This window comes from Triticum urartu, chromosome 5A (genome assembly GCF_056163025.1).
Source record: "Triticum urartu cultivar PI428250 chromosome 5A, HENAU_Tu73, whole genome shotgun sequence".
In the NCBI taxonomy this organism is placed as follows: Eukaryota; Viridiplantae; Streptophyta; class Magnoliopsida; order Poales; family Poaceae; genus Triticum; species Triticum urartu.
In genome coordinates, this window is record NC_141877.1 from 7,333,525 (window position 1) to 7,348,293 (window position 14,769).

The following is a 14,769-nucleotide window of genomic DNA, read 5'->3' on the forward strand; positions in this document are numbered from 1 at the left end:
TCCAACGGCATAATGATACCAAGCCTCGGTATGAATAGCATATTTTCTAATCTTCAAGCGCATTGCATCCATCTTGATCTTGTGATCATCGACGACATCCGCAACATGCAACTCCAATATCATATTCTCCTCCTCAATTTTTTTTATTTTTTCCTTCAACAAATTGTTTTCTTCTTCAACTAAATTTAACATCTCGACAATAGGCATTTCCGATTCACATACATCCTACATAAATAAAATCTATGTCACGTTGGTCGGCATAATTTTCATAAACAATAAATGAACCAATAGTTATAAAGATAATATATATACCACATCCGAATCATAGACAGGACGAGGGCCGACGGGGGCGGATACCAAAACCATCACACTATATAAGATGCAATAATAAAAGTAAGAAAATAATACAAGTATCTATGTAAACATACAAGTAAGAATATTTTTCCTTTCAGAAAGAAGATAAAACAAGAGGCTCACCACGGTGGTGCCGGCGATGAGCTCGGCGCGGATGATCGACGGCGGTGAAGACGGGGACGGGGCGTGACGGACCGCTAAACCTAAACAAATATTATGGAAAATGGAGCTTGGAGAGGAGAAAGCTTAAGTAGTGTGGCTCGGGCATTCCATCGAACACCTTGTGTGCATAGGAGGTGAGCTAGAGCACCACCAAGCCCTCTCCCCCTCGGCCAGAGAAAAACAGAGCACTGGGGTGCTCTGCTCGCGAGCGAGGGGTATATATAGGCACCTCATTGGTCCCGGTTGGTGGCATGAGCCGGGACTAAAGGGGAGCCTTTGGTCCCGGTTCAAGCCACCAACCGGGACCAATGATGGTGGGCCAGGAGCGAGGCCCATTGGTCCCGGTTCATCCCACCAACCGGGACCAAAGGTCCAGATGAACCGGGACCAATGGCCCACGTGGCCCGGCCGGTCCCCTGGGCTCACGAACCGGGACCAATGCCCACATTGGTCCCGGTTCTGGACTGAACCGGGACTAATGGGCTGACCCGGCCTGGACCAAAGCCCTGTTTTCTACTAGTGTGTCCTTATTTGACTCGAAAGGGAAACAAAGCTCCTGGGATGGATCAACCACAATATCTTTTCCCAAATATTTGAAGCTTTTATTCTGTTTCACGGCTTCCAAATCATTGACACGGTTTTTCCTTTTCTGAAAAGGCAAAAGTTTAAGGGGTTCACTCTCAGTGATAGAATGTGTGTTCAGCTACGTATATGAGGTCAACATATATGAGCACGGACGTGAGTATGAAGGTTATATACTATACCAGCTGGCCAATAGGTGGTTTCGGATCTTTCTTTAACATCTCTGAGACTTCAGAATCTAGTTTATTGAGCTCGTTGATAATGTCCTTTATATAAGGCCTTTTGTCTCGGTCGTCCTCCACACAACGCATTGCCATGTCAATACATCTCGTTACTCCTAGCAGATCTGTTTCGTCCCATCTATAACCTTCCATTGTCTCCATCTTTTTCTTCCAATATTCTTGTACCTGTCAAGTTGCAACATATATTGTGTATGTATCACTTGCATCATAAACATGGGTAAGGCACAACTAAAAGCTGGGACTTGGGCCGGGCTTTTCTGGGCTGGCACAAAACCCAGCCGACATAGTACGGTCCCATGCACGACACGACACGATGTTAAATGGGCCGGGTTGGCAAGACACAACAAACTGGGTTGGGCTGGGTCTGAAAATTGAGACAATGGGCAGCGCAACCCAACATGATGATGCAGGTCGAGCTTGGACCGTCCGGCTTGGTTAGGTTTGAAATCTTTGTAAAAGCATGTTGTCACTATTAAGAGAACCTATATAATGTAGTTATGTTCTTGTAAACAACAATTAGGCCCCCGCAAAAAAAACAACAATTAGGTCTTTTCAGATAAATATGTACTAATATAGTTCATAGGGCGCCTTAATTAGTGATTGTACTGGGCCGTGCTTGGGCTGGCCCGACCCGAAGGCAGCATGGTGGGCCATTGGGTCGTGTTTGGGCCTCCCCTTGGCATGGCCGCACGGCACGGTAAGTAAACCAGGCCAGGCTGACCTTGTTTGCCATGGCCCGAAGCATGATGAGTTCGGGCTGAGCTGCACGGCCCAAGTCCTAGGTATATGCACAACAATCCCTTAAGCTGAAAAGGGGCAAAGAAATATTCTTACACTCTCAATAAACTTATGTTGAATTTTTGAGGAAAAATTTGGACGATGGCGCGCATCCCAATAATCGCTGTAGCCCTTTTCTCCCGCCATTATGTGGAAAATTATGACTCCGAGACTGAACACGTCATTCTTGGGTGACACCTTGCGATTGTGTATATATTCTTGTGGCATGAACCCACTGCGTGAAAACATGAGCATCGGCCGCATGGACGCTACACTAGTTAGTGTGATACAAGTACGACATATATATTCTCATAAGAAGATATATAAACTGAATTGGGCTATCTACACACGCACCGATTATCAACTTACATTGTTCCTTTCGTGCTGCTTTGTTGGTGGGTATACGAGGACCCAAAGAGCTCGGACAAACCAAAATCTCCTATTTTAGGCACCAATTCTTCATCCAGCAATACATTATCCGGCTTTAAGTCTAGATGAAAAATCTTCTTTTCTCCTCCTTTATGAAGGTGGTGGAGGCCCTCACATGTCCCCTTAATTATTTTCTACGTGATCGGCCAATTATATATGCATGACTCGGCTGCAGAAGGAAAAAGAGATGTCTATGTCATAGACTCAACATGGCATAATCATATTTTGATTGCAAGCTAGATGATAGTATAACTAAATTTTAGGTAGGGCACCATCATTACCAGAAATATGCTTGGCAAGGCTTCCTCCCTTCATATATTCAAAGCAGAGAGCTCGATCTATTACTTGAGACCAAACCAATTTTCCTTGGTACTCAACATCTTTATGTGCTATCTCATAGCAATACCCAATCATCCGTATGACATTTTTATGCTGAACTTTCTTAAGGTTGCGAAATTCATTATCAAATGCCTCATCATCAACTCCATGGACGGGAAAAAGCTTCTTGATAGCAATTTCGTGCCCATTAAGCACTCCCTGTTCTGCTGTTCATTAGTAAATAATGAATACACAAACAAAATGGTGCCTGCTAGAAGAGAGCCGGGCGGTATAATTATTAAGGATACACAAAACAGTTGGCTTATATTGTTGACACGAAAGAAACAATGTTTGACATTGTCATCGGGTTGCAACTTTAAGGCAATTTAATAAACTCGAATCACAGGCTATGTCACCAAACCACGGGCTGCAAACCATTGGCGCGTTGCTTCATATGTGAACCGCTGAATTGCTGTTCTGACTTCTGAACGTCTAGACAAGCTGATTGGTTCAGATAACGTGTTAAGACCACAACTTGACATGGAGAACGGTTTTTCCTAGCTGGGGCTACACGGTACCCCTTATCTCAGCCTTTCAATCGTGCCCATGTTTCATCGAGATATGTGCACACAGCAGTTGGTGTCAGATGCTTAATCCTTAATCATCTGCATGTGAGGGTGTTGTTCATGACATGACGTCGCATGTGCCTCTGACTCTCTCGTTCTTCCCGTCCATGCAACTCTTCTCTCTCTCTTCCTTTATGCTCTCTTCCCAGCTACTCTCTCTTCTCTTAGTTTTTTTTAAACTTATGTCATGAACAGTACAACATCCACACCCTGGCAGTCACACCTTCTCATGAGAGAGAGTTGTGAGAGAGGGACGCTGAGGAGAGAGAGTATGCTTGTGCATGCATGTCAGACACCCGTGAGAGAGATAGAGCTTCTCTTGTGCATGTGCATGCAGAAATATTTTATGAGAGGGAGGGGAGAGAGAGAGAGAAATGTCCAACAGATGCTGCATGTGCATGCAGAGTATTTTATAAGAGGATGAGACAGGACGTGAGGAGAGAATGCAATGTCCAGCAGAGATTACTGTTCATGCTGAGAGGATGAGACAGCTACAGTCTGCTAATTGTCTGACTCTACCACTGAGCATTGCACATATCTCAAAATGAACTGACGCTGGAGATAGTGGGTACCATGTAGCTTGGGCTAGGAAGGAACTTTGCGCTTGACATGTCTAGAATCGGTCGAACTATTTCGAAATGTTTTTTCCAGAATTCCGATCGAGTAATGGAAAAGGACTAGGTCACAAGTAGCTAGCTAGTGCGGCCAAAATACATTGCCCTAAAGACATTACAACTAACTTTGCCTTTTTGTCTAATTTTGCCTTGTTTCCATTCCACCAATCTTCCCAAGTGCAGTGTTGATAGTGTGTAAATTCTTTTGTCTTATGCTAGAATATTCCATGGTATTATGTGGAAAACAGCGATGGTGGTGACATGTTCTATCCCATTGTATGTATACATGTGTCATCCTAGCTAATTATTGCAGCTGTATAGTCAGGTCAACTCTCATTATTCCTGCAAAACGAACTCAACTCTTGTTAGAGATAATACCATGCCATGTCATGTCATGAGTATTTAATTTGCACTTGTCCTAATTGGTTATGCAACTATGTTACCTACTGCACATTGATGTATAAAGCTCCAGCGATCGCCCCACGCAACTAGCAGTGCTCTTCAATGGTCAGGCATTCCGTTTCCTAATCCTCCTGGTTAGTGATTTATGCTCCCACTTGTTTCTGGTCTCCCGAGTCCTAAGTTCCTGCTTCTCAATTAAGTTCTTTATACGATCTTGTGCCGTTCATGCCAGTTTTAGGTTATTATTGTGCATCCGTGTTCATTATGCTCACTCTGCAATCGTGCATTTTCTATAAATGTTCAACACAATACACAGAATCTTAGGCAAATTCAACCGGATATGCAGAAATTGCCATCAAAACAAAGGAAAAGATGACCAGATCCACTGGACGTGGAAAATTATATCTAGAGGATTTTTCGAAATAATCCACATGATTCGACAAATGAAAGCTCATTAGTTGTATTTACGGTGAGGGCATCAAAGTCATCAAAATACAAAATACGACATGCTTCCTCTTACTCATCAGTTGTTCACCAATTTGATACATTATCAAACCTGTTAATCAATTTCAACATTTGTATCATGTCGCTACAATAATTGCAGATGTCAGTTATCATAAATTCTAGCACCAATATAGCTGCTACGCAGAAATCTGTAGAAAGCAGATAGATTTGCTGCTACACCAGAATTCTTGTTATCTTTTTTTTTGTTCCACCTGAGCATAGGGGCCATTCCCTAAAACCCAGGTCTTCATAGTTGTAGTCCATGTGAACATAGGAGGGAAGAGGTCGTCAGATGTAGAAAGGCGGTGTGTTGGTGAAGAAGCACCATAGACGCGTGGGAGGAGGAGCTCGCATGGAGGAGATGTCTAGTCTTAAGATTTTTTTGTATCTAGTGTTTCATAGATAGAAGAGAAAAGTATACTTTTCATCCCTTAATTCTTGATGGAGTCTAGATTTGGTCCCTCAACTTCAAAACCGGACAACTTGCACCCTTAACTTCTCAAACCGGACAAGATTCATCCCTGGTCACGGTTTTGACCGGTTTTGGTGGTGTCCCACCCCAGTTTTAACCGTTCCGACTCAAATTTGCCTATCTTTTCCAAGTCCACATACTGTTTTCAAATTCGGTTAGTTTTTCAAATACGTGAACCTTTTTAAATTTTGTGTACTTTTTTTAAATCGGCGTACTTTTTTTCCAAGTTCATGTATTTTTTCAAAAATGCATATGTTTTTTAAAGTTCATTTAGTATTTTTAAGTTTTAATTTTTTAAAATTGATGCACCTTTCATATTCGAGTACATTTTTCTGAAAGAGTTCATGAATTTGAAAATTTTATGCGAACTTGAAAAAAGTATGCGGATATGGACTTCTTTTGCGCAAAATATGTGGATTTCAAAAATTATTTCAACTTGAAACAAGTACGTGAATTTCATACAAAGTTCATGGATTATAAAAGCAACACGGATTTGAAAAAAAAGCGGACTTTGAAAAGCATGTGGATTTGAAATAAGTATGCGAATTTCAGAAACAATTCATGGCTTTGAAAAGTACTTGGATCTGATAAATTTACACAAACTTGGGAAAAATACGGGGATTTGGAAAAAATACGTAAATGTTAAAAATCAAAGATTTGAAAAAAGTACGCGAATTTCAGAATAGTTCGCTGATTTGAAAAAAATATGTTTATTTTTTTTAAAAATACGCGACCTTAAAAAAATATGCAAGGTTGAAAAGTGTATGTGAATTTCAAAAAGTTCACGAATACAAAAAAATTACAGGAATATGAGTGAGCACCGGTCAAAACCGGGGTGAGTCAACACCAAAAACCAGTCAAAACCGAGTCCAGGGACAAACCTTGTCCGGTTTCGGTAGATGGGGGTGCAAGTTGTCTGATTTTGAAGTTGAGGGACCAAATCTAGACTTCACTAAAAATTAAAGGACGAAAAGTATACTTTTCTCTAGATAGAACTACAGTTCATATTCATCTTTCTTGAAGGCTCCGGTGCACTCCTTGGCAGAGTAAATCTCTTCAAAAAGGTGCATGTGGTTCTTCTATGGTATAGTTGGACATATGTTTCTCCGCAAAAAAAAAACAATAGTCAAACATCTGTTGGTTTCATGTTGTTTTCAGTTTATAACATTTAAGGAGATGTGGCATGCAAGGCGGAAATTTCTTTATCTTTTTCTTTGAGAAAAGTATATTTTTGATCCCTCCAGTTAACCAAAAATCTACATATGGTCCCTTAAAAATTTTCAGACTATATTTGGTCCCTCACAATGGCGGAGCTTGGTGGGGGCCAACCTGGGCCATGGCCCCCCAGCTCATATGAATTTTTTTGTATATACCTTAGTATTAGGCCTATTTATCCATCAAAAATCATTTAAAAGAAATTATGTTTGCCCCCAACCCATGGCCCCCCATGATTTCAGCTCAAGCTCCGCCACTGGTCCCTCATATCCCAAAACCTGACAATTTTCGTCCAAAACCAGAGTAGAGGAGAAAACAGGCCACATGGAAGCGGTTTTCTTTTCTCTCTCCTCCTGCCATGTAGGACGGGCTGTTTGATCAAACTGACGGCCGCTCTCTCTTCCCTGATGATTTCCTCTCTGCCCCCCTTTCTCTCTCTGTCTGTCTCGACCGCCTTGTCGTCGCCTTGACCGACGGTCAGTCTGGCGGCCTTGGGTCGTCACCACCTCCTCCCTCCCCGGCCATCTGTTGGATCCGGCTGTGGAGTACCTCCTCGACTGCCGTGCAGCGTTTTGATTTTCGGTTTGAGAGTTTTTTCGTCCCACACCGAGTTGGCCGAATTTTGGCCATTTTTGAGAAATTCGGTCAAAATTTAACTGAAATTTGACTAAAATTTGACCAAGTTTTGTCAAATTTGACCAATTTCAGTGAAAGCTAGATTGCGCCCCAGGCCGAGATGGCCGAAATCCGTTTTTCTAGGCTGAAAAGCAAAACACAGCTGTCGTGGCCGTCGCCTGGAGTACCTCCCCGTGCCCCTTCTCCACCTAGCGCAGGAGCACCTCCTACATCACCGTCCGCCATGAATCTAGCCTCCGTATGACCGCTGTTGTCGAGCTCCCTCTCCTCCACCCGTTGCCGGCAGGTGTGGAGCGAGGATGACCGCAGTGACCGCCGGTTGGATCTGTGGTGCCTCACGGGCATATGGTTGAACAGCTTGCGCGCGTCGCCTGCCCGGCCGCACTTGCCGTACATCTTGGTCAGCGTCGTGGCGTGAACTCAGGGACATGTCTGTCTAGGGTGAGTAGAACGGACTGTCCGAGTAGAACATGGAGCTTCTCGGCGCGCTCATGTCCATGCTGCAGGAAGAGAAAGGCAACTTGCCACCCGTTCGAATGAGCTCGTGTACACAGCCGGCTCCCTGCCACCGGTTCGCAGGTCGTCGCCCCCACCACCCCCGTTTTCTCCTTCTATTCCGGTTTTGGACGAAAATTGCCTGGTTTTGGGACATGAGGGACCAAATATTGCCCAAAAAATGTTGAGGGACTATATATAGACTTTTGATGAACTTGAGGGACCCTATACAGAGGCCCACCTACTGTTATGCATTGGTGGGACCCTCTCGCCTAGCTTGTCGCGGTCTGATAGGAGGAGGTTGAGGTTTCAGGTTGGTTACCCCAGTACATGATACTATTATATATCTATTATATATAGTGTCGAGTGTCAGATAATGTAAGGACTGAGCCGTGTTTCCTGTACTATTTATTCTCACGATGATCTTGTTTTCTTTCCCTTCATTAAGAAATTTGTTTTCTTGTATTTACATTCACACTTTTCATTTGTGTATTCACTATAGATGGTCCAAGGAGCTGATATAACATGAATGCAGACAAGTGTATACCGTTACAAGATTTACAGAAGATTACAAATGAATTCTCCGAGCACTCAAGAATAGGAAGGGGTGGGTACGGAGACGTTTACAAGGTATATACTTTATTACTTGACATTGTTTCAACTAATTAATGTACCAACACTAACAACAAACAACCCAATTGTAAACAAATAATCGTGTAAATGCTTATCTTGAACCGGGACTAAAGGGTCGTTACTAATACCCTGACCCTTTAGTCCCGGTTCAAACCAGAACCGGGACTAAAGGTCCTTCACGTGGCCGGCCCACCTTTAGTCCCGGTTGGTAACACCAACCGGTACTGAAGAAAATTTTCTGATTTTTTTTGAATTTTTTTATTTTTAAATTTCTGAATTATTTTAACCTGTAATCTCTAATCATCATCATCACTGCTCAATTTAATCTCTAATAACCCCTTATCATTTCAAATCATCTAACTTTCCAGACGGTCACCCATCCTCCCACTCCCCCAGCCTGAGCACGCTTAACTTCCGGGTTCTATTCTCCCTCGTTTTCAAGTCTGCACTCGTTGTTTTCCTGACAATAGTAAGATGTCAATCCTATTAAACCTCAGGAGTTTAGCTTGAGCATGAAGTCACACATTTCACTGTTTGAGTTTGAAACTATTGTTCTAAAAAACAACAATTTTTTAGTAACACTAATATTTCTTGAATAAGTAGTTTGACCATTGTTTGACCACAGTTTGACCAGATTTGACCAAAATTCAAAAAAACTGAAATAATTATTTAATAACACTAATATTCTTGAATAATTATTTAGTAACACTAATACTTCTTGAATAAGTAGTTTGACCATAGTTTGACCAGATTTAATGAAAATTTAAAAAAAAACTGAAATTTGAGCATAACTTTTTTTCCTTTTGGAATTTGAGGATTCTACAAATTTGCAAACAGGTCGTAGGCGATCTCCATTGGATGTAACTTTTCGAGTAGATGATTTTTCATATAAAAAACTTTTTAATCCGAGTTGGTATGCAAAAGTTATGCCCATTTTACAAATTCCAGAGAGATTTTGTAAATAAAGTCGAAATTCATATTTGTAAATTTTCCCAACAACTAGACCACATATCACATGGGAAACTTATTTTATTTTATTTTTTTGACATTTCCATCATTTTCTTTTGTTTTTTCTAAAACTGAAAAGGCGGTCCACAGGGGGCGAGGGGGGGGGGGAGTTTGAAAATGGGACCTTTAGTACCGGTTCGTGCCATGAACCGATACTAATGCCTCAAAGCCCATTAGTCCCGGTTGGTGGCACCAACCGGGACTAAAGGTCTAACCTTTAGTACCGGTTGATGCCACCAACCGGGACTAATGGGCATCGCACCTTTTAGTCCCGGTTCGTGGCACGAACCGGGACTAAAGGGTCCAGGTGAACCGGGACTAATGCCTTAGCCGCACGAACCGGGATAAATGCACCCATTGGTCTCGGTTCTGGACTGAACCGGGACTAATGGGCTTACCCGGCCTAGACCAAAAACCCCTTTTCTACTAGTGGTGAAGTTGCTCCATGTTGATACTCTACGAGGACTTGATGACCAACAATTCAAAAATGAAGTTGGCAACCTTTTGAGGGCTCAGCATCCAAATATCGTACAGTTAGTGGGTTATTGTTATGAAACACGGAATATATATGTTGATAACGATGGTGTGAACGATTTTAGTCAGCGCATATATAAAATCATTTGCTTTGAGTACTTGCAGGGTGGAAGTCTAGACAAGTGTCTTTGTGGTATGATAACAAAGCTTTTCTTATCTGTTTAAAAACACCAAATTTGTGAATTCTCATTTGTATAATATTTCTCTTTCAAAACTTGTGTAGACCACTCTTTTGCACCTAATTGGAGCACACGTTACAATATTATAAAGGGGATCTCTGAAGGTTTAAATTTCCTTCACAAATGTGAACCACAAGTTTTGCATCTCGATTTGAAGCCTGCCAATATATTGCTAGACAGTTCCATGGAGCCTAAAGTGGCGGATTTTGGATTGTCAAGGCTCTTCACTCAATCACACGCTCATGTCACAGAAAGAATCATAGGAACCCAGTAAGTAGCCCATATGGAACGCCTCATTTTGATTTTTCTTTCTTTTCTTTGTAATCTAATAAATGCTATCTGTACTGATTGTGTCCTTTGTATCATGCATGAAGGAAGTACATGCCACCAGAATTCATAAAAGACCGCATAATCTCAACTAAGAATGACGTCTTTAGTTTAGGTGTTGTAATGATAGAGATAATGACACGACCTGCAGGTTACTCCAATTCTTTTGAAATGGCTGATCTGGTACAATTAGGCAGCAGGTAAGAAAAATATTTTCAGTTCAAACCACCACATCATGAATATATATGTTTTTGATGTCTATACTTTATGCATTCCGGCCGTCAAAGTAATGAGTTAATAACTTATTTGCCCTATAAATATTTTTATAAGCTAATATAAAAGTGTTCCTTTTTTTCATTTTCTGAAAGGAAGAAAGTCTAAGGTCCACAAGTCCAACAATTACCCGCACTGGATATCCACTATATGTGCAAGGAACCTACTATATGGAACTGTTAGTTGTCATCATAAACAACCAGTGGTTAAATTGTTCATGTAATTAATCTTCTTGCTAGTAGAAATATCTAGGGTATACTTACTTTTGTATACTACCTGATGTGACAAAAAATCATACGTACAGATTCCAAAAATGAAAAGAAAGGCACAAGTAGAACCTTGCTTCATGAGAGATGATAGGCACATGTACATGTAGTTCACCTTTTATTTCAAGTTTCTTCTGATTAAAAAGAGCTTTCTGTCTGTATTCCGGAGCAAGTACAAGGTAAAAGATAAATTGCTCTCATAATTAGACATCTAGTATTCTCTAGCCATGTTAGTTATCTGCAAAATCGTATATGACACTTCTGAACAGGAATATGGGTTCAGAGCATATATAGCAAAACTTCTCCCCTGCATACAATATATTGAGCATGCAATTTTTCTGTCAAGAGAACTTTTGAACAAGTATCCTATATCATACTTTTTATTTTCCATCTCAAATTGTATCTCCGTGTTCCTGTTTCATAGGTACTTACCAATTGGAATGCTGTGATTAAATCCACATCGAAGTACCCAAAAGAGGATTTACTTCAAGTGCAGACGTGCATTGACACAGCAATGAGTTGTGTGAAACCTGACAGAAACAATCGACCCACTATATCAGATATCGTGGATACCCTGAATAAGACGGAAGCTCATGTTCCCAGGAGACAGGTAAGATCTGTGTACTTGATGCAAACAAAATAAAAGCTAGAGATCGTTCATTTTACAATTCCTAGAAGATTGTTGTTTGGGTAGTAGCAGTTATAGATTTTGCAGCTCCTCCTTTCCCTGTCATTTTATTTTCCGAATCAAAACTTATTCATTGCATCTTATTGATTCCTCACCTTTAATCTATGTAGAAGAAACTTCATTATAGCTTCACCTAATTCCAGGAACAGAAAAAATAGAGTGGGTCAAAATCATGCCTTGCAACACGACAATAACCGGTGGCGTCAATGTCGTACAAGGCACCATAATGGGCTTAGAGGTTAACTTGACCGGGGTGCCGCTGCTGTAAATAATCCAAAGTTCCATGCCTAGCCAAGTCTGAGTTAGAAAACACAAGATTTCCATATCGTGTTTGGCCTGGATGGATGCTATACGCTGAGTTTCAGTTGTGTACTAGTTGTACGTAGATTAGCATACAGTGTCATCATTGAGTCATTATTGTTAGGAATGAGCAACTACTTGCACAGGAGGGACAAAGGCCTCTACATATACATATGTACAATGAGGATAAACTGAAAAGGCTATACACATCTAACACGCCCCCTCAAACTCATGGTGGATCAACAACACTGAGTTTGGAGAGAAGAAAACTATGCTGCGTTCGAGTCTGTGCCTTCGTGAAGAAGTCCGCCAACTGTAACTCAGAGGGCACATAGTGAAGAGCGAGAGGCTGATCCTGCACAGCAGCACGCACAAAGTGGGCATCCACACCGATGTGCTTGATGAGCTCATGCTTCACTAGGTCACGCGCAATACTGATAGCACCAGTACTGTCTGACAATAAGGGAGTCGAGGTAGTAGCACACACACCAAAGTCCTCAAGTAACCACCATAACCAGATCACCTCAGCCGTCAGCATAGCCATGGCTCGTAACTCAGCCTCTGTACTCGAGTGAGAAACTGCAGTCTGTTTCTTTGTCTTCCAGGCAATAAGAGAGCTAGCAAGAAAGACACATTAAGTAGACAGCGAGCGTCGATCAGAGGGATCGCTAGCCCAGGTAGCATCAGAGTAGGCCTGGAGCTCAAGAGAGCTGGAGCGGGGAAAGAAAAGGCGCTGAGAGAGCGTGCCACGAAGATATCGTAGAACACAGAGGAGATGGCTATAGTGGACAGAGGTGGGGGCTGAAACGAACTGATTCAGGATATGGACATGATAGGAGATATCAGGACGCGTAACAGCAAGATAGACAAGACTGCCAACAAGGTGACGATAGCGAGTGGGGTTAGGGAGAGGGTCACCATCAGAGGCATGAAGCTGAATGTTGAGCTCCATAGGAGTCACAACTGTGCGCTCATCACCGAGAGCAGCGCGAGCAAGAAGATCCTGAATATATTTTTCTTGGGAGATGTAGAAGCCATCAGAGGTCGAGGAGATCTCAATCCCAAGGAAATAGCGAAGTGAACCAAGATCAGTCATGAGGAACTGGTCGCGAAGGCAAGCCTTAACAAAGGCTATGTAGTCAGAGTCGTCACCAGTGATGATCATGTCATCAACATAGAGAAGGAGGAGAGTTCGACCACGAGGAGACGTGTGAACAAACAACGCGGGATCATGATCACTGGGCAAGAAACCAGCGTCAGTCACCACAGAGGCGAAGCGCTCAAACCAGGCGCGAGGGGCCTGTTTAAGACCATAGAGGGAGCGGCGGAGTCCACAGACCATACCATCAGGAGCATAGTACCCCGGTGGTGGCTGCATATAAACCTCCTCACGCAACTCGCCATTAAGAAAAGCGTTCTGAACATTAAGTTGAGAGATAGACCAATGACGAACAGAAGCCACCACAGGAGCGAATGTCTCATCATAATCGCGTCCCTGCTCCTGCTGAAAACCACGGGCCACAAGGCACACTTTGTAGCGCTCAAGAGAACCGTCGGAGTGAGTCTTAATCTTGTAGACCCACTTGTAGGTGATGGGACGGACACCGGAAGGGAGGGAAACCAGATCCCATGTGCCAGAGCGCTCAAGGGCAGCAAGCTCTTCGGCCATCGCAAGCTGCCATTCAGGCTGAGTCATGGCAGTCCGATAGGAAGTGGGCTCAGCAATAATAGAGAGACCGTACCGATCAGGAGAGTAGCGATCAGGTGGGGGGCGAGGCCGAGCACGGAGGTTATGAACCGGAGGAGGCGTGAAAGGAGGTGCACCAGAGGTGGAAGGCGCGTCTGGGGAAACATCCTCGGAATGAGGGCGACGAGTATAGTGAAGAGGAAATGGTGAGAGAGGGCGACGGACTGGAAATGATGGTGGAGAGGTGGAGGAGGAGGGCGGGGAAGATGGTGTCGGTGGTGAAGGAGGAGGAAGGAGAGGTGCAGGAGGAAGAGGGGAAACATGAGGAGGCACATAGCAGGGTGTATTAGGGAGAAGAAGAAAAGAAATATCGTCCATAGAGAAGCTCGAGGTAGAAGGGCGTGGGTAGTAAGAGCGAGACTCGTCAAAGGTCACATCACGCGAAATGCGCAAACGACGACCAACAGGATCCCAACAGCGATAGCCCTTGTGCTCATTATTGTAGCCAAGGAAAACACACTCAACCGACTGAGCAGTCAGTTTGGTGCGTTCTCGTGGGGCAAGAAGGACATAGCACACACATCCAAACATACGAAGAGCTGAGTAGTCAGGAGAGCGACCAGTGAGACACTCCATAGGAATACCACCCTGCAGAGCAGTCGATGGCTGAATGTTGATGAGATAGGTGGATGCAGAAACAGCCTCAGCCCAAAATGGGGTGGGAGGGAAGCGGCAATCATCAGTGCACGAGCCGTATCAAGTAGATGACGATGCTTACGTTTGGCAACGCCATTCTGAGCATGCGCACCACGACATGAGAACTGGGCAAGAGTACCCTGTTCCGCAAGAAAACCACACAATAGATGGGAGATATGTAGGGGAACGTAGTAATTTCAAAAAATTTCCTACACACACGCAAGATCATGGTGATGCATAGCAACGAGAGGGGAGAGTGCGATCTACGTACCCTTGTAGACCGACAGCGGAAGCGTTAGCACAACGCGGTTGATGTAGTCGTACGTCTTCACGGCCCGACCGATCAAGCA

The 14,769-nt window shown here is 43.2% G+C and overlaps 2 pseudogenes across 1 annotated transcript in view; one reads left to right on the top strand and one right to left on the bottom strand.

Annotated features, from left to right (window-relative positions):
* LOC125506846 (G-type lectin S-receptor-like serine/threonine-protein kinase SD1-13) overlaps window positions 1–7,729 on the bottom strand; it is a 38,852-nt pseudogene extending 31,123 nt beyond the window's left edge. Inside the window, exons 1-6 of the transcript XR_015603426.1 lie at window positions 7,501–7,729; window positions 2,828–3,097; window positions 2,487–2,715; window positions 2,175–2,352; window positions 1,281–1,505; window positions 1,053–1,165 (exon numbers count right to left, since the gene is read on the bottom strand). The product of XR_015603426.1 is annotated as a G-type lectin S-receptor-like serine/threonine-protein kinase SD1-13 (transcript). The remainder of the gene's footprint in view (window positions 1–1,052; window positions 1,166–1,280; window positions 1,506–2,174; window positions 2,353–2,486; window positions 2,716–2,827; window positions 3,098–7,500) is intronic.
* Window positions 7,730–7,803: 74 nt separating this feature from the next.
* Window positions 7,804–14,769, top strand: part of LOC147967414 (proline-rich receptor-like protein kinase PERK3) — a 37,606-nt pseudogene continuing 30,640 nt past the window's right edge.